At 39.3% G+C, this 20,000-nt stretch overlaps 1 long non-coding RNA gene across 1 annotated transcript in view; it reads left to right on the top strand.

Annotated features, from left to right (window-relative positions):
• The window catches only part of LOC138057895 (uncharacterized), an 8,826-nt gene extending 144 nt beyond the window's left edge, over window positions 1-8,682 (top strand). The window contains exons 2-3 of the long non-coding RNA XR_011133750.1: window positions 6,543-6,674; window positions 8,547-8,682. This is a non-coding gene — a long non-coding RNA (uncharacterized lncRNA). The remainder of the gene's footprint in view (window positions 1-6,542; window positions 6,675-8,546) is intronic.
• The last annotated feature ends 11,318 nt before the right edge of the window (window positions 8,683-20,000 follow it).

Genomic DNA, 20,000 nt, shown 5'->3' on the forward strand with positions numbered 1-20,000 from the left:
ATATGTAGCTGACAATGCAAAGGAATTAAGCCTGCTTTAACTACTGTCAAGCCTGCTGCTCATGGGCTGAGAGTTTTGCATTTAGTTTCAATGTTAAAATAAATAAATAGATAACCACCTAAAAGACAGAGGAAAAAGTCAGGGAAGACGTCTTTTATTTTCGTGATTCGTCAAAGAGTCACACAAATGCTGCTTTGCACGGTAGACACAAAAGGGAAAGAAACTAGGTACGAAATAGTTAAACATTGAGCACTCGCTTTTCAAGTGAGCCGTTTAATGCTGCTATCAATAATTCTGGTCTAGACATCTGGTTTCCTTTAGGTCAATAACAGGCTCGGGTGTAATCTGTAATTTAGTACTATGATATTTTTTTTTTTTTTTTTTAATTTATTTTCTGAAGTTAATTGTTTTCTGAACTGAGTGACACATGAAGCAGAACATCCCTTGAGTTGGACCTTGTAACTGTAAGCATTTATCCCTCGAGCCAAAAGGATTACAAGCAGCGCCTTAACTCAACCACACTCACGAAACATATCCGTCAAAGAAAAAGAGGAGCCCTGCTCTTGCAAGATTTTCGTATTTGTGAGTGTCACAGATAAAACGGTTTAGCCTTTGAGTAAACATGTTGACTATATATTCCCCGTTTTCAGCTTATACTGGTATTGAGATTTTAAATGACTGAATATAGACATAATAGATTCAATTTTTGATGTTACTGATTTTTGCGCTTTGGATATCCTTTGTGGTATATGAAGCTTTATCGAAACGCATTTTGTCCTTATGTTCGGGTCATTGATTGTGTTATGAAGTCGGACTCGCCTGAGTCAAATTTCCAACTCAGTTCCAGTATTATTGCTTGTTATGGCCACGTAACAATTGCAAAAACAAATGCAAAGACAGTTTGAAGGTAAAGTCATCTACGTTTAATATTATCTTAAGTAGAACAACTTTTTCTCCCACCAAGTTAATGAAGCTAAGGAGAAAAAACTATACCATTCGATTCACATTCCCTATTGAACATGGCTGTGTATTCATATAAATGAGGATAACTAATAATAACTATGTTTAGTACATACTACAGTGAAAAGCGTTCCGATCGCTCTTAAGTCCGAAATGACGAATAATTCATTGATTTAGTTGCATCAAACTAACGATTCTATTATAATGCAAATACTGGAAAGGAATGCACGGAGACAGGATGAGTCGGAGTCGTAATACTGAAAGAAACAATGTGTGTTCGCTTTAAATGGAGCGACAAACGATTAGGTAAATTGCAATAATGTTATAAATGAGTAGCATGAATGCTTTGCTTATAAAGAAATTTCAACGTATTCAGCCAGATTGAAAATACAAAAATTACAAGAAACACCTAATGGCAAATCAAAACAAGTGTGACGGGTGTGACCAGCCAACCGGAAATTTATGCAGACGTCCTTAACTTTTTTACAAATAAACTGATATTGGAGCGGGAGGTATGTTACGCGGTCACTTGGCATAACACTCAAGAACACACACCCACATACATTAGACACTAGACTTTGCATTGCACACAGGATCTATGCCAGTAGAGCATCAGTCAAGAACGACGGTGAATGAGCAAGCACACACTTGCACGAAATATCCGCCAGAGAAAGATAGTGGTCGTGATCTCAGTGCAAAGTCCTCGTATTGGTGCGGAGTAAATGCTTACGTTTTTGGAAATTTTTGTCGGATTACAGTGGCAACTGGTATTGCCGAAATTAAATTTGTGCAAAATTGAAACTTCATAGTGACGAATATTAAAATTACATGGCGTTAAATCAAAGATGCTTGTAAAATCGGATCGAGAATCTTGTTGAAATGAAAAGGAAAACTCGGCGTCAAAAAACGTAATTACGTTGATTTCTGATAATTTAGTTCAGCTTCTCTTGGGAAACAAAACGTACAAGCTAAAGTGGTCCAAGGCTGCGTAGCCTGTAGGGGGTAATACGCTTGGAAAAAAAATCATAGGGGGAATTTTGACAGCGTATGCACGCTTTATTTTTCTATGAAGTTCATTAAACTGATTTGTTAAAACAGATTACAACGTTTATTAAAGTCACACTTTTACGAAAACATCGTCCAAAAGTCATTGAACTATAAACTTGGAAACGGGAATAAACGAGATTTTTTTCTTGCATATTATTAAATTACAAGTTTAAAACTTCAATAAAGTGATAGCTTGTTATTGTTAGTATTATATGAGGAACCAGCTTTTAATAACTGACTAATTCGACTTCAAAACGATCTAATTTTAACATAGGGTTTGGTTGCCTTGCAAGGTACGCAATGATATCGTCTCATATTGCACTTAACTGTATGAAACAAACCATATTCGGAAGTGTTTATTGCCCAGTCATAACATGCCTTGTTGATTGTTAATGACCTTCCCATTTTCTGTCTTTGTTGCTGCCTGGCAAAGATGTTTCCTTTGTGTCTTTGTAAGAGCTTCTTTTTGCTTTTTTTTTTTTTTTTTTTTTTTGTGGCGCGCTTATCTTCTGTTAATTACTTTCTGCGTGGGTCTCGCGCATTCTCTATATCAATCGCTCTGTTTGTCCATTTAAAAGCCACCGTTTAACGGTAAGTATCAGCTCTTTCGTCTTCGTCATATGAGCCCAAGCATGCTCGGTTTCCGAGGTCTCACCTTACCTCTAAATCCTTTGTAAAAACTTCGATGTTTTTATATGAGAGGGCGAGCTGGCTCGGTTGCCCAGATCTCGCTTTTTATGACCGGGATCTCGGTAAGCGGGCTGGAAATTTTATCATACAATGCATTTTCGTTTTACAACGGACTTAACCGAGTTTTTACTTATCTTTTCGTCGAGAATGAAGCTTGGAATAGTTTAATTTGATATATAGTTGACGTAAGGTCAAAAGAAATGTTAGATTTCTTGAACAAAGAAAATTGAGAATCTGGCTAGGCTTGTTGGTTCGATTTCATGCCTGAATAGTCGCGTCACCACTTTTTCAAATTTTTAATCTCGGAAAGCCGGTGAAAAGTCGCCATATGAACAGAAACCAATTTCATCTCGGTAACCGAGCAAGACCGGTCAAACGGGATCATGTGAAGAGGCCCTCAGCCTGGTTTCCGATATGAAATGTTCAGATTGAAATCCAACGAAGAAGCATAGCGATAATTTCTCGATTTTCTTTGTTCACGGTAACTATCAAATGAAACTATTCCGAGCTTCATTATCTAACCACTTTTCTTATTACCATTAAAGACTTCGTTTATTTACGGCGCACTGGAAGTCGGTAATGTTTTATTTGGCCCGGAAAATCCTAAATTATGAATACAGAATCGGGAGCGATTCTCTAAATTCATGTACATCCCGCATTGTAAATCTCCATAAGTTTATCTGATTCAAAGTTTTCTGCTGCTCTCCGTGGTTTTACCAATAAGGAACTAAAGAAGCACCTTAGAAACGAACGAGTCTTCGGGGTTCAAATAAGGTCATTAAATGATCAAGTCATAGCGGAGTTCTCGTAAAAGTATAAGGAGAAATATCACCAGCTTGTGTTTTCAGAAGTTTGTTTACAGCACGTACAGGTAATTTGTTGGAGATCTTGTTTGAAGTTTGTCCTTTCTAGCCGATTCTGGTTCTAAGCCAAGCCGGCGTGTTTCAATGAAATACATCGAATGGTAAATGATCTCGTTTTCTGAGATAAAGTGAATAAATAAAGTACATCAATATAACTCCTTGTTTGACCTTGAACCGACAAAGACAATTTGTCACATCACGAGCTATGGTACGTCTGTGATTTCTAACTTTAGCGTGATTCCTATTCGTTGGCGTTTGACAGTCGACTTTGAAATGGCTTCTTTCCTTTTCCGTTCGCTTGCTGAGGATTTGCTTGTTTTCTTTTAAAACTCTTGCGATTCAAGAAAAATTAATTGCCTAACTGGTGAATTCGACAGTAGATTGCGCTGGAAAAACCGATATCACACTCATCCCTTCGAGATTCATGCGATCAGTCGGTTTTTCAGGTGAAATTAACCGTGGAATTCACTAGTTAGGTAGCAAAGAAAATGTTGCATAATTGAGCAATTATATCCGGGAAAACCAAAAGACGGACAGTTCCAAAGCCTCTTATTTTCACTAATCCTACAGCCAGTAAAAATAAACAAGCCGGGAGCTCCGCTTTTAGGCTTGGCTAAATCTATATATTAAAATAGTGAGAGATGCCGGGAACGAATGAATCAATTCTAGATAGAATAACAGTCAATTGAAAAGGAAACGTTGCGTTTCATGATCCATCTTTCGTGATAACAACAATGGCTACTGCCTGCGAGCAGGCTATGAGACTTGTAAAAACTATTTCAATGGGCTTTGAAGAGGCGCATTCCATATCCTCAACGATTATAATTACAATGCGATGGTTAATGTGTGGAGGTGTCTACCCAACATTATCCGCATCACTGAGAATAAGTAAACAAAGCATTGTTGATTCGCGGTCGAAGGCAATGATTTTGTGCTTTCGACTATTTACTGGGTTGCCGTATGGCAATCCAGTCGGAAAATGGGTAGATTTCCGTTTTATGTTTTTTAGTATCTTTTTCCGTGTCGGTAAAAGTCTTGCCTGTCACTCCCCTGCTAAGTGGTGTCTTTGTGCATAGAGTCTTCTGTGCGTATTTTGTTAGGTTTGAGGGGGCTGGGGTAATGCGTAGCTTGCTCTGCACAATTAACCTGTAATGGCGTCGGAAGTCATTGTAACGCGAATGGCGTTTTAGTACATCTTTAAAGAAAATATACCCATATGGAGCTCAAGAATGGAACGTCAAGACAGGCGGTGAAACATAAAGATCTGGAATCGTAAAAGCGACGAGTAATGGACTTCGCCAACAATCTATCGCCCGTCGAGCAGAAATCAAAGTGAGCTGCATTTACCTGAAGTACATGGTAATTTGACACGATTGAGTTTCTTGTCTTCACGCACGCAATGAAATAGGAAGAGGTTTTCGCCTCTAAGAGAAAATATGTTGTTTGTTTCAATAAATTTTTCGCTGGAAAAGGATTCTGTGGTATTTTCTGCCTTTGTGAATTATAATATCATGTTGTGTATTGAATTTTCGAGCTTAAGGTTGAAATGTGATATGGGAGAAGTTTTTTAATTAGTATTGCTCTGTAAGCAGGAAGGGTTCACAGGCCTGTTGGAAGCGTGCTTGAGTTTCAACAAATGAGCCCCAAAATCAGTGAGAACTTGTGACGCAGATGAATAATAAAGTAGCTGCTATTTCCAAAATGATGGAATTACCTGGTGATAAATAACGTCGTACGCGTCTTGGAGAGTAAATTTTGACTTTGCATAAACAAGAGTTGGGCGATTGTGATCTTTGTTTTGACTTCGCTCATTTCATTGTCAAACTTTATAACACTTGACAGAAAAAGAAACTTACAAAAACCCGGTATCTTGCCATCATTTGACACAGATATTTCACTGTTTGGCGAGTAAACATGCCGCGTTAACTTAGTCACGGCGCCCGCTGAATTCCGGCATGTCACTTTCGATTTTGCGATTTATTTGAACGTAGCAAAAATCTCCCAAAATGTTTGTCGCTGATCGTAACTTTTTATATACTATATTCATGGTTCAAAATTAATGTTGTTTTCATGTCGTATAAAATATTTTATTCTCGATCGACCGTTCCGGAAACTTCCTTCTGCTCGTTCTAAAAACTGTGTATCAATAGTTATTTGCTTTTGCATCAATATTTGTTTTGCATAAAGCAAGCTAACAAAATCTGTACTTTGCTGAGTTCGCATTTGTTAGCGTTAATAGTATTTTCGGTCAGATGCTTGTGTTTTATGAGGGGTTTATTGATTTGGTCTCTCATCATGACACTAACCCCGCCCGAAAGGGCTTAATTTCAGTGAAGTTTAGTATTACAAAGCAGTCAGGTGCTCAGAGGGCACACTTGTGGTGAAAAGAAGTTGTGAGGGAACTCGAAAATTATCAACATGTCAGCCCAGAAGCCAATGTTTCTCGCTTCTCTTTTATTTGTTATTCTTCGGAGACTGGTATGCTGTATTTCAATACCACACAATTCAGTGCCTTCTGATTTTCTGAAACACGTACCACAGGCAACCTAGTATATGCTTCACGGAAGCATCTCGTTCCGTTTATATTGGAGTAACTATCGCTTACTATAGCAGTCTTCAATTGCGTGTTGTAAAACAAACACCAAAGTAATAACTTCCACCAATAACAGCAGATGCAAACAGCGCAATGAACCAATCCAAATCCGTAGCAAATCTATGTAACTTGCACAAAGCGTGGGAAAAATCGCACGTGCAAGTCGCGATTGGTTTTGGCTTTCCTTCTTATTGGTTGATAAACTGGCGCGAGATTTTTTAACCAATCACTAACCGTAGCAATTGCAATCGCGTATTTACTTTCTACAGTTATTTGAAAACTGCTCTAAGCACTCCTCATTCAAAGATATCATGGTGCCTGATTATGAATTAATTAAAGCAACATTTAGGCGTCTGATGTTAAAACCCGTGGTTTTGTTACACATTCAGGGGGCTGACAACTCTGCATGATCAACAAGTTATGGAAATAAATTTAGTCTCTTCCGTTGGGGATGCTGAAAGAGCCACGGAGCATACATGCACTGCGGGGGAGGTGAGGCATTGGAAGTCGAAACTAAAGAGGCAAGTGGCAAGTGGCAAGTCCGAATTATCACCAATGCTTTCTGCAGTGATCTGTGTGGTATATCTAGTTAAAAGTGGTAAAGGGTATTCGGGTTTCTAAGTTTGAAAAGTTGTACAGACCTTCCCAATCGTCATGATCTTGTAGAGGACATACACAATTTCACACTGTCATTGTTTTTTGTTGTTGTTGTTTTTTTGTACAGTGGTAGGAGACCCCATTTTTGCTATTCGACAGGGTAATTAAGGAGTCAATCCAACAATGACGTCGACCGCAGTTGGGGGAAACATAAGTTCTGCACGCTATGCCCCGGTTTTTGTTTTCATTTTAGTGCATTTCTTTGTTAAAAGGAGGCATCTTTAGGTTTCAATCTTTTCCATTCCAAGAACGTGTTTAACCGACAACCGATTGGACATCGGACTACTGTGCAGGTCCAAACTCCGGTTGGACCAACAGGGACTTTAAATAACTTGAGGAGAAAGTGCTGCCTTTGTAATGACATCTGCAAAAGATTAGACTCTCTAATCTTCTCGGATAAGGACGCTAAACCGTGGTTCCCTTCTCACAATCCTTAAATGTTCATAACCATGTGGGACGCAACAGAATTAACCCACACACAATTAGAAGAAGAGTAAGGCATGGAGTTCCTGTTGTTGTGGTCTGTCGTCTGTGGTATAGCTATACAATCTTTTAATAAGTTTAATATGTGCCGTTTTCCGCCAATGATGTCAAACTCGTGCTTTCAAGTTTCATTCAAAAATATACAAAGGCTTAAAACAACAACAACAAAAAAAAAGGAAAATTTTAAGGCCTTTGTACATTTCTGAATAAAATTTGAAAGCATGAGTTCGACGTTATTAGCGCAAAACGGCATATATTAGATTTATTAATTAGCTCTTATTAACCGAGCAGGAGGTCTGTATGGGAGAATCTTGACCGAGGTCGTGAGTACAGACCGAACGCAGTGAGGTCTGTACACACGACCGAGGTCAAGATTCTCCCATACAGACCTCCTGCTCGGTTAATAAGATGTTTATTATATGGCAAACAAGAACAATTTAATTCGTTTAATTAATGTAACTGGTTTGTACTAAATGACATTTTGCTTCCGAACGGCTATGAGTGGCGATGAGCTGAACTTAATTCTCTCAAAGTTTGCTCGTCATCATTTCTTTTGTCATCATGCTGTTTGGCACTTCCATAAATAAATATTGGTAGAAGAAAATACTCAATATTTTTGCATTTTAGTTTGCTTCTTTTCACCGCAAAACATTACCGGTCTAAATGTCGGTCGAGATGGGAAAATCTAGACCGCGGTCAATATCGATTTCAGCCAATCAAATTCGTGAACTTGGTAGTTCCCAGTCCTTGTGAGACAGAGCCATATAATAAAAGGGTGTAAAGAGGGCCGCAAATTGAAAAAACTGTAAAAGGTCAATAGCGTCTCCCCCTCTAAATAAAGTTAACATATCGTATGGTATCGAATTTGCTGTGCTAAAGCTGGCGCGCTCTCTCTCCAAACCCAACTTGTGCTCCTTCAATCTGAAAGGATTGAGCCCCCAGTTTATCACAAGATGGATAGCGCTATTCAGTTAATAAGACAAGCAAAACCAATTGTGCTATCCAACTGATAGTGATTTATCCGGTGGATTGGCCTTATTCACCTTTTTAACAACTGGGTCCCGAGAAGTAACACTCATAGACAAATCCGCGCTTTCACTAAAGCAACTGGGCAACTAAATCTATTAGGAGCATAACCCCCACTCCCACTTCCCCCCCCCCCCCCCCTTCCAATTATCATCGAGAAATCTACGTTTACAGCTTGAAATTGTTTTTTGTATGCTTTTCACTAATCCTGAAAAACTTATTGACAGGTCCATTCCACAGACAGCTTCTCTGAAAAGGGGACCTTCGAATGACACCTATTACATTTTCAAAATAACCGAGGTTGCTCAACATCGCAAAAACAAAACACCAGTCTTCACTGATGCACTGTACAATTATCCGCAAGAAAGGATGATGGCCATAAGAATTTACCCCAAGGGCGTGGGCAGTGGAAAAGGCACCCACGTGGCACTTTTCATTCATATGATACAAGGAGATTACGACAGTTTCCTAGTCTGGCCCTTTTCTGGTACAATCACTATTAGTGTCCTAGATCAGAGTGGTCCCGGAGGTCGCAGCGACATCAGTCGGGTCATACAAGCGATGCCACATCTGTCATCTTTCCAGAAGCCTCGTAATGCAATTTCATGCACCGGGTATGGCTTTGAAAAGTTCGCTCCAATCGGGAAGTTTTTTGGTCCTCCAGTTATGAAAGACGATAAATTCTTCTTGAAAATAGAATTTTCAGGTTGTGCCTAAGACGATACAAACATCTGTGAATAGATGTTATTTTAACTGCTTAAAAAGTAGAGGAGATGGCCTGCAACTAATCTCTAAAGACACAAGATAAACAATGACGCCATGTACAATTGCTGGTCACGGTGGACGATCTCTTGTTTTCGTTCACCGACATGGCGGCGATGAAACGTGAAAATTACCTATTGACTAACTGGGTTGTATACATAGTGTGTAGTGAATATCTCGTCCTCGATTTAGTTACAATAGTGCAATGTGCTAGAGACCGCGTTTTTTTGAAGTTCATGTTGAACCATTCCATTTGCGTGATCTAAGAGAGACACTACAGATAGCTAAATCTACTTAAGTAACATGTTCATTTTAACTAAGTATACCTGTTTAATTAATGCAAAGGTGTAGATTTGTAGAATAGTATTTAAATTGGGCCTTTTTGATATTTTGCCCAGAGAGAGTGATTTTATACATAGTTTTAGGTTTTTGGTCATCTAGTTGGCAAGTGAAATTTTGATAAAGATTACATCTGGCATTTTTAGTAGATTTTATCTCTCATAACATTAGTCCTTTTGCGTTGTTTGAGCACATTTGTGAGCACTCTTGCATCGCAAGTGAGGCCGGTAACTTTATTGAAACAATGTAGTGATTGATCACTGTGGGGAGTACACCTGTTTAAAAGCTCTTTTTGTTCCTGGCGCGACAAACTTTCACCTTCGGGTTTCCCAAAACGCCTGCATTCAGCATTGCGTTGAACCAAATGTCGAGGGCGTTTGAAAAGCTTCTTTTATATGGTTAGAAGTGAAGAAAATACCGAAAGAGAGTAGACGCAAATTGAAACTGATTAATAGTTTTTACACGACATCGGTTCAATATTTCCTTCCTTCTTTCATAAAAATGTTGAATAGCGTTGGGGCCGTTTATTTAAACAATCCGTTCAACAACTGTATAAAATTTGCATGGTTTGCTCACATCTAGCTTTCAAATTCAATGTGCGCTCCTTCGTCCATGGAGTAAAGCTGTAGTTTAAGGTGACGTTTTTATTGCCGAGGCAGTCGTCGTTTTTTGACCCTTCGACTACCAGGAGTGATCGGTACGTAAACTCTCCTCACAATTTCAATGGAATTTTAATTAGTCAGGTATTGAGAATAAAGACTATTATCAGCTTAAATGGTGTGATCTTCTTAAAATACCCAATTCTCATGACTACCCAACTAGTTAAGAGAATGATAGTTTCGATCGTGGCGAAGCTACGAGAAAGATCTGAAAACTTCTCGACATCCCGAGCATACCAGGGACCAACCATCGGTTTATATAATTACTTGCGCCAGGAGCCTATTTCTCGGAGCCTTCATCCCCGTGTGTTGTCTAATCCCACCAGCTACGGCATTAGGGAGCTTACGAAACGACGACGCCGACTGCAACGAGGACTTTATTTAAAAATACGAGTTCGCGTTCTTCATATCACTAACAAAGTATTTCATGTCGTTTCGCATTAAAAATGTGTCGTAACTTTCCAGCAAATAACTGGTATGAGTGGGCTGGAAGCGTAGAGAGAGAAAATGAAATGTGCTAACGTCCTCCACAGAACCTTGAATTTGGTCATTTCACGTTGTCGTTTAGGAGATGACAACAAAGAAATGTACAAAAATGTAAAACGCACGTGCAGAGCGTGCAGAGCCATTGTTTTTTCTCACTAAACCTATTGTTTCGTAGCGTCGTGGTTGCCGTCGGGACAAATCCGAGTGCTCCCGAACAGGAGTCGAACCTACGACTACCTTCCGATACTACCTCTGCTGCTCTACATTGACTCGTGGGAGGCAGCAGGACACTAAATTAGCTTCAGATTACAATTGTCCCGCTAGAGTATTAAGACTGAAATTGTCCAAAGAGTGCATTGAAATGATTGATTGAGATCGAAATTGGGTTACCTGTGGAGAGAGGACAAGCATGTCGGCTGTACAGGAGCACACTGGCTCATATCTTTGGAATTTGTGATTATGACGGATTTCTTGCTGCGCGATTTATTACCTTTCGGCGGGCTTGTCTGGAGCCCGTTTCTAGAAAGTCCCGAAGCTTTACGGGCCATTTTTGGGTGTCACAACTCCCTCTGTATCTCATGCAAGAACGGAGAGGATTTAAGTTGTCAAACTTTACAGTCATTTTGCTTTTTGTTACCTTGAAAACATATCAAAATATCGGCTTTTCAAAAGGAGCGGTTGACAGTATCACAAACGGTATATCCGGCCCGAAAGCTACTTGTGCTAGCGCTTGCGCTCGCGTCGCTAGTTAAAACCAGGCTTTACTGTTGTCAAGACAAGAACGGTTTACTTGTAAAACACACGTGCGGGGCGTGCAGAGTTTACACCTATAGGTAAGCAAGAAATGTGTTTTTCAATTTTAGCAAAACGCAATTTCAGTCCGACATTTGCTGTCAAGTTTGCCGTAAACGCAATGCTAAAAGGGACCTTAACATCTCATCTATGAAGGCGACGGTTGACGAAAACGTCACCTCAAAATATAACTTTGCTCTATCATATTTATGTCTTTTGCGATTATTCAGTCTCATTCACGTCCTACAATGTTGGCTAAGTATCCTAAAAACAAGTTGGTACGAGCGGTTTCAGAGTGAAGAGGGAGAATGAAAGATTCTCTGTTGCATGCTTATAGTAATACGTTGTCGTCAAAACATCACATTTGGTGATTTCACGTCGTCGTTATGTAGAGGACTACGGTGGCCCACAAGAGACATGCCGCAAATTAAACAGTTGCTGCAAATTAAAGGAGGGTGCTCAAACAAAATAAAGTTATTGCAAATTTAAAATAGTCGCTGCAAATTAAAACATCAAAAGCATGCGCGTACTAAAGAAAGGACAGGTACAAAACAAAGGTCACAGGTCCCAAGTCACAGGTCATTGTTTTACCAATACAGAAACAACTCTAACTGTTTACAAATGCTAAAATTAAGCCAAAGGTTGGCTTTAAGGGATGTTTAGGACACTATTTTGAATTTTCAGCAACTCTTGACTTTGCAGCATGTTCCTTGTGGGCCACCGAAGAGGCCCCCAAACAAACTTGCTAAAATCCGTACTTCACGTTCAGCACGATTATTTATGCTTTTTTAACCAATGATGTTGCTTTTTTGTGGCGCTGTCGTAGTCGTAGCCGTCGTCGTTTCTTAGCCCTGTTTTAAAATGAGACGTTTAAAAAGGACCTTAAACTCCGGCTACGCATACAACAACGCCACAAAACAACAACTGAATGTCATTGGTTAAATAAGAAAAAAAAATAGTCGTGCTGCACGCATTTTAGCAAGAATTTTTGCAGAACGTGCACGTGGAACACAGATGCACGTGTAGAGCGTAGAGATGCATAATTGTTTCCTGTCATTAAAAATTTTGTTTTGTGGACTTTTTTGTTCTTCTCGACCTCGGTTGTCGTTGCTCCAACTGTATTCTTGGGTTTTACTCAAGTGATCAACACATGTTTTTCAACGAAAACAAAAGAAGACATTAGCATAATAATAGCTTTCAATTCCCGGAGGATTGGATCGGGACACCAACATGGCCGCCATTTCATTGTTTGGGGACACCAACATGGCGGCCGTAACGTCATGTGAAATCCAAGAATAGACCGAATGCATAGATGGCGGCCAAAAAGTATTCTTTTGGTCATGTGCTAATTGGCCTCACTAGCCTCGTTTGCATGGCCAAAAGCTAAAAGAAATGTTGCTTGAGAGCGAGGCTAGTGAGTCTCATTAGCACATAAGCAAAAGAATACATTTTTGACCGCCATTTATGCATTCGGTCAATTGAACAGTTTAAATAATGAAGGAAAACGTCGTCGCTCTTTGCGTATTTAGGGAGATTACGAAACGAGGACGACGTCGGCTACGAGGACTTCATTTAAAAATACAAATCCACGTTATACATATAACTACGAAACTATTTCACGTCGTTTCGCGTTAAAAATGTGTAGTATCTGTCGAGGAATTAAACTGGTACGAGTGGGTTGGAAGCGTAGAGAAAGAACTGAAAATTCATCGTTATGTGCAAACGACCACCACAGAACCTTGAATTTGGTCATTTTACGTCGTCATTTAGGAGATGACGGCAAAGAAATGTACCAAAATGTAAAACGCACGTGCAGAGCCTTTGTTTTTGCTCACTAAACTTATTATTTTGTAGCGTCGTCGTTGCCGTCGGCGTTGTCTTTTCGTAAGCTCCCTATTTCTAACACGTCAAGAACACAAGCGAAGGACATAAGACGACATGACAGTCACAGGACAATTCTTTGAAAAAAAAAAAGTGAGTTTTTAATTTATACACTCTATTCTTGGTTTGCACCCACATGACAGGGCGGCCATGTTGGATGGCAATACAAAACAATTTATTTTCGCAAAAATTGCATAATGATAAAGTTCGATTCCCAGCGGAGAGACAGGTTATCGTTCTTGCAATCCACCATGGCCGCCGTGACGTCACATGCAAGTCATCAATGGCGTTAAGCTCTTTGCCGTTATCCGTGCTATACCGAGTAATCTCTTATGGATTGTTTGCATGGAGGGAGGAAAATCCTTGTGCCAGGAAGATCCTAGTGCGCGAAACAATTTTTTGATTGCTTTGAATTCCAATGCTGCATTTGGGTTCACAATAGACCAGTTCAAGCTCTTGAGTGCATCATGGGTAATCAGGGCAGCATGGCGGGAAATTGAAAGGATTTGTATGGAAATTCAAAGCAAAATTAAGTGTACACGACTGCTATTTAGACTTTCACCTTCATAAGCACAACTGACGACAATTCTCCAAACTCCCCGAATATTTAGATGAGACTATGTAAACAAGGAAAAAAGGTTCTCTATTGCTTTTACAAGATAATTTCTCAAAAATAATTCAATAAATTGAGGCAGTTGGGAGTTTGCTAAGCATTCGGGAAGCTAGTAGCTTCTCTCGTGCTTAGAAACCTCCCGCGTGCATCCATAACCCGGTGGACGCACTCTAACCATGAACCAATTGTTAAATTACCCATACACCTGCAATACTCTTCTTAGGACGCCGGACTCCGCAGAATTACAAAGGGAAATCGAATAGCAAAAGAAAATTAAAAACTGCTTTTTCTTCTGTTTGATACTAATTCTCTTTGTCTTAATTATTGTCTCCTTTGTTTATTGATAGCTTCTGCTTTTTGTGTAATGTGCTGTATAGCCGAAAAATACTAGTTTAATTCATTCATTATGTATTCTGTTGTGTCACAAATAAAATTGTGTTAAAATAAAGAAAATAATTCATCACGAGAAAGAACAAGGAAGAGCTCGAAGTTCCGTTCCTCTCGTTAACACATATTGCTCCCTCATGTTCTATAATTACACTCGTAATTACCATTATATTACTGATGCACGTGCACGTTCTCACGAGTTTCTTTGTAAGCTCTATTGTATCTTCGTGGTTAAATGAACTACTTTCTTTAAATTACTTACTTACTTAAGCAATACATCGATACGTCATAGTTAATTGATGGGAAAGGTTTGGAAGCTCGGCAAACATCAAAGGAGCAAACAAAGATGCCAAGATTTAGGATGGAAAGTCCGCGACCGTGCACATTTTTTTGTTTTGCGTTCATACACTACTGCATGAATTACGTACCCAACACGTTTCTATTGGTTAATTCCTCGGTACGGAGCAAACAATTATTGTGTTTTGTGCATGGTCAAGGCCGAAAAAGATAACAAAAACCTACAACAAAGAAATTTGTGGGGTTTCACAACCATTCCCCGCTATTAACTATGGATACCTCAATAAAAAACCTTTGCTATGCTTGAGCTAGGGGCCGGCGTAGCATCGGTGAAACGCGCAGTACAGGGCAAAAGGACAAAACTTTGGTGTTTCATATTTTCATCTAACTATTAACAAACAGATTCAATATTGCCGTGTGTCTGTTTAGTAATAGATCACGGATGACGTCAAAATCTGGTAGGAACGAAATAGTGGTAAATGAGGCGATGATGATTTAGTTTATCTCTGTCCACACTTTTTTGATCTGTCATCATTGGCAAATAAAGTTGATATCAATTTTAAAACAAATAAATTAAATCAAGTAAAAATTTCAATTTCACGACAGCAGCAGTAGATTTCGTCACGCGTTTCTGACGAAGCGCAATGCTTGGAGTACGTCATATGTGTTTCCGGTACTTTGTAAGGTGAGCGGGTTTTTTCGTAGCGCCAATATTCTTGGGAGAAATTAGATGCTGGTCACTTTAACTTTTATTTTTATGGCGGAAATCACGTTCGCCCGTGGGAACCTGTCAGCTTCGGGATTAGGTTCAGGGTCTATTCGCTTAAATGTGCGTTCTCTCAACTGATCTTTGTACATTTGTTTTAGCACCAATAAGGAGAATACGTTTACAGATCAGGAAATCTTTGTTACCTAAACGGACGTTGCCTCTTGTTAATAGGGGGAGGTTTTGAGAGCCGCAACCAATGATCAGTTCATTATCAGTTCCGGTTGCTATACCATCACAAACGATATTTGGCCAATATTAGCTCGCAGATTCATTTTTGATAAACTCAACAACGTTTCTTGCAAACAGGAAACCAAAAGGGCCCGTCGATGTGGTCGAGTCGATGCCACGTTGCCGAGTAAAACGTGCAATATTTATCACATCTCACAAGTTAGCACACACTCAAGAAATATCCGTCCTAAAAGAGGCCGTTCTCGTGCAAGGTCATAGTACTGGTGAGTGTCAGAGATGAAAAGGTGAGCATTTCGCATTCGTGGTCGAGCACCGGGCTGCCATGCAGGAAGTCGTGAGTTCGACTCCGGCGGGACCACAACTCAGGATCTTTAAATAACTTAGGAGAAAGTCTTGCTATCCTCAAATGGTTAGACTTTCAAGTCTTCTTGGATAACGACTATACAGCGTCGGTTCCGTCTCACAAACATCTTCCAATTGCCTGTGGGACGTTAAAGAACCCACACTATTCGAGCAGAGTACGGGATGAAGTTGTTCCCCGTGTGAATGTGTCCTCTCCAGCAGAAGTGCCCGGTTTGGCAGTGATGTCTCAAAAAGGCTTGTAGTGTATGAGGTCATCTAAGCAGAAACAGTCACAAGTCAAAAGGGACTTTGCCGAGCCCTGGAAGATGAAGATGTAAACATTTTGAGAAAATACTTTTACCGGTACAGAGATTTTCAGCGAATGAATAGATCCTCTTTTTTTCAGGCCAATTATGTTTGCGATTTGGATGTATTATCAAAAGACATTTTAATTTGTTTTATTTCCGTATGTGCAAGTTGATTAGTGTTACCTACTAATTGTTATTATAATCGGACGAGTTCGGCACTAAACAAACGCACGCGTATCTGGTGCATTCTTCGCATAATGAACAAGTCGCTTGACATGGCCACGCGATAAAAACAAACCCGAAGTGAATATGTACATCATCTGTCTTATGTACCAACAAGGTACGTAAAGTCCCATTTAGGATGTTTCATATAAACGTTTCGAATAGAAATAGACCTAAACATAGATCAGCATTTTTTTTCGCATATGCTAATGTCCTATTAAAACTTGACTTGTAAGCAACTTTCATCAAATCACGGGAGGAGGTTACGGAATCACAGCGGGAAGAAAACATCAAAATTTAAGGAATTTTTGTTTGATTTTTTATGTTGATTTATGCTGATTGATTGTTCCGAAATTTCAAACTGGCCATTTCTTATTTTTGAATTTCAAAAGCTGGCTTTCCCGTCTTTACCATCTTTGGGTGCAGTCAACTACCTCTGGTGCGCGGAACTGATTCTTGGTAATCCGGATACGGGCGCTGCGCCTTGAAAGTTCAATGAAAGGCGTACTCAATTTCTACCGATTCGAGCTTAGGTGTAAAAGCAACAGAAAATCAAATCTACACCACTCTCAGGGTGACCCTTTAACATCAACAATACCAAGAATAATAATAGTAATTACAACTTACATACCGCGAAAATCCAAAAGTGCTAGAGTGCTTTATGGTAAGTTCTCAAACTCATTAATAATTCATAAAGTGATCATCCAACCAAGAGACGCCAATTTCGTCCAGTGCATGAGGTTTGAAACCTCAGTGAAACACTGGAATGCCGCGCTATCCATGAGTTTCATGTAATATCAAACCCTTGAGTTTGATAAAGCATCAAACCCTACAGTTTGATAAAGCATCAAACTCTAGCGAACCAACTCAAGCGAAATCATTTCTTAATTTTAATATTAGCAACACCTATTTGAATACTTAAAACAACAAACAAAGATGTATCAAACGACTGAACCAAATATACGATTATAATTACAAAATGTAAAAGATCCGAACGTGCTAGCAGATGTCATTTAAGTTAAATATTAACTTCTTATTAACTGAGAGAAAACTGAAGCCTTCCTGAATTGACCGACCTTTGCTTCAGGGAGGGGAGGTCCATTTGGCAAGGCTAGTTTGAGATTCAACATTTGAAGTTACAGGAGGTCAGTCCTAGTATATTGTTGATTGTGTCAAGTGGCCGGAAGTGATCACTCTACATCTTGCATGTGCGTCAAAACAAAAAGTCAATAAATTTGTTCGTGTTCAATTGAATGATTAAAATTTGGTGAGGAAAAGTTGGTCAACATTCTGTTATCCTCAGTGACCGAACTAACTTAACAGAATACAGAGAAGTGCCAATTATCAGGTGATTTTTCACGTTAAGTCATCGCCGCCATGATGGTGGACGAATAAAGCACGCCGTTTGTTTCAAAATTAATTATACCCACCGATTGGCCCACTCATCAGTTACTTACATACTCCCTTCACCTAATTGACCTTTATAGTTGGGTAATTAGCATTACTTGATCAGTTGCGAGTCACGAACTTCGATATTCAATCAGCTATACTGATTTATCGATACTTTGTCTCTTACATTGGATCAGTTGTGTTCCTGATATTCGATCAGTTGTACTGTTTTATTGAATAGTTGTACTGATTTATCGATGAGTTGTCTCTCACACTCGATCAGATGTGTCCCCGCATATTCGATCAGTTATACTGATTTATCGATCAGTTGTGTCCCTAATATTCGATCACTTGTGTCTCTCACATTCGATCAGTTGTGTGCCTAACATTCGATCCGTTACACCGATTTAAGCCCCATTTACACTAGCAAATTTTCCTTTACAAGTTTTCCGTGGCAGTGTAAATGGAAAAAAAAAGACAAGTTTTTCCTTGACAAGTGCCCTTGTTCAGAAACTGGCATACTAGTAATTGAACAAGGACACTTGTCAAGGACGATATTTGCTAGTGTAAATTACTTGTCAAGTGCACTCGTCAAGGAAAACTTGTCATATTTTCCATTTACACCGACCAATGAAAACTTGTCAAGGAAAACTTGCAAGTGTGTACAGTCGGCAAATTTTCCTTGACAAGTGAAGTTGTCAAGGGAAACTTGTTAGTCTAATTGAGGCTATATCGATCGGTAGCACTGATTTATCGATCACTTGTGTCCATTTACACTACCAAGGAAAACTTGCCTCGGAAAAACTTGTCAAGGAGAACTTGCAAGTGTGTACAGTCAGCAAGTTTTCCTTGACAAGTGAAGTTGTCAAGGGAAACTTGTTAGTCTAATTGAGGCTTTATCGATCGGTAGCACTGATTTATCGATCACTTGTGTCCCTAATATTCGATCAGTTGTATCCGAAATATCACGGCTATTCGATCAGTTGTAAGTAGTCCCTAATATTCGACCAGTTGTGTTCCTGACATTCGATCGCTTGTACTTGGATCCGTGAACTTGGAGTAGAGATAACCAATCAAATGTCATAGTAAGTCGATAGTTGATGCATAATAGATTAATCCTGAATGTTTGTAAATGGAAAAATTCCCCCAAGCCAAATAGTGAGTACTTATATTTCAATCAATTTTGAAAAGAGATTGAAAATGAAGCAAAATAAATAACCGGAACTATTTCTAGACGCTTATCTACGCTGCGCGACTGTGTCTGAAGTTACAGCGCAATATCAGAAATCCACACTAATCATATAAACGGGATGCTACATCTATTTATAATACTTGAATAAACTAAAGCAAATATATGTTTTACGCATTGGATCACTTTGTGGAAGCGGAGGACGACGAGTGCAAGCTGCCTCTATGTCGCTTTCCTTCAATTCTACAAGTTGCGATAGAGGGGCATCGAGGGGCAACCTGTTACTTGCCTCTTTGATTGAGTTGTGCAGCAAAGTTCAAACGAAGCGGGCATTATCTCATTTCTTTGTGTTTCTGAAATGTGACGAGTTTTTGGATTTTGTGTTCGATTGAAAATCCAAAGATCCGGATTTTAAGTTCTAAATCCAGATTTCCCAATCGAAAGCACCCTAACATTCTTTGCCGTAGTTCATTCAGTTGACACAAGGTGATTACGTGCCCCTTTATGGTTGCCTAGCACGTGATCAACTTATTCCTTTTGAAAGAGCATCATGACCTTCCCCTTGATTCATAGAAGTCAGCGACTGCAAAATTTTAGTGTTTTTACGATCGACTGTCATTAATCTTTCGATGAGAATTCGATTCAGGGTTATCTATAAAAAACTGTTATTTCTTTCTTCATCTCAGTCTTCTGGCTTGCCTTTCAGTGTTAACTCCCGGCTTTTATGGTACATTTTTACGGTATGTAAAGTCACAAATACTTTTTGACCTGGCATCAAATTAGACTGAAAATGAAGCGGTAACAGTATCTTCAGACCTCCCTTAGTGTGTGCTTAATGCAACTGCAAGACGTGCATGACATGCAGGAAAACCTCAGTCAGATCAATTTGCAGTTAGTGTTTTTTGCAGACTGTTTAAAGAAGAAGCGATTGAGTTTTACTCAAGAGCATGTATTGTTATCTTTGTACTGAATTTATTACCAAAGCTTAAAATGGGACAGGAAATTACAAAATAATTAAACGCGTGAGCCAAAACGCCTCTACTGGCACGATGTCTGG

The sequence above is a fragment of the Montipora capricornis genome, chromosome 7 (genome assembly GCF_036669925.1).
Source record: "Montipora capricornis isolate CH-2021 chromosome 7, ASM3666992v2, whole genome shotgun sequence".
NCBI classification, from domain to species: Eukaryota; Metazoa; Cnidaria; class Anthozoa; order Scleractinia; family Acroporidae; genus Montipora; species Montipora capricornis.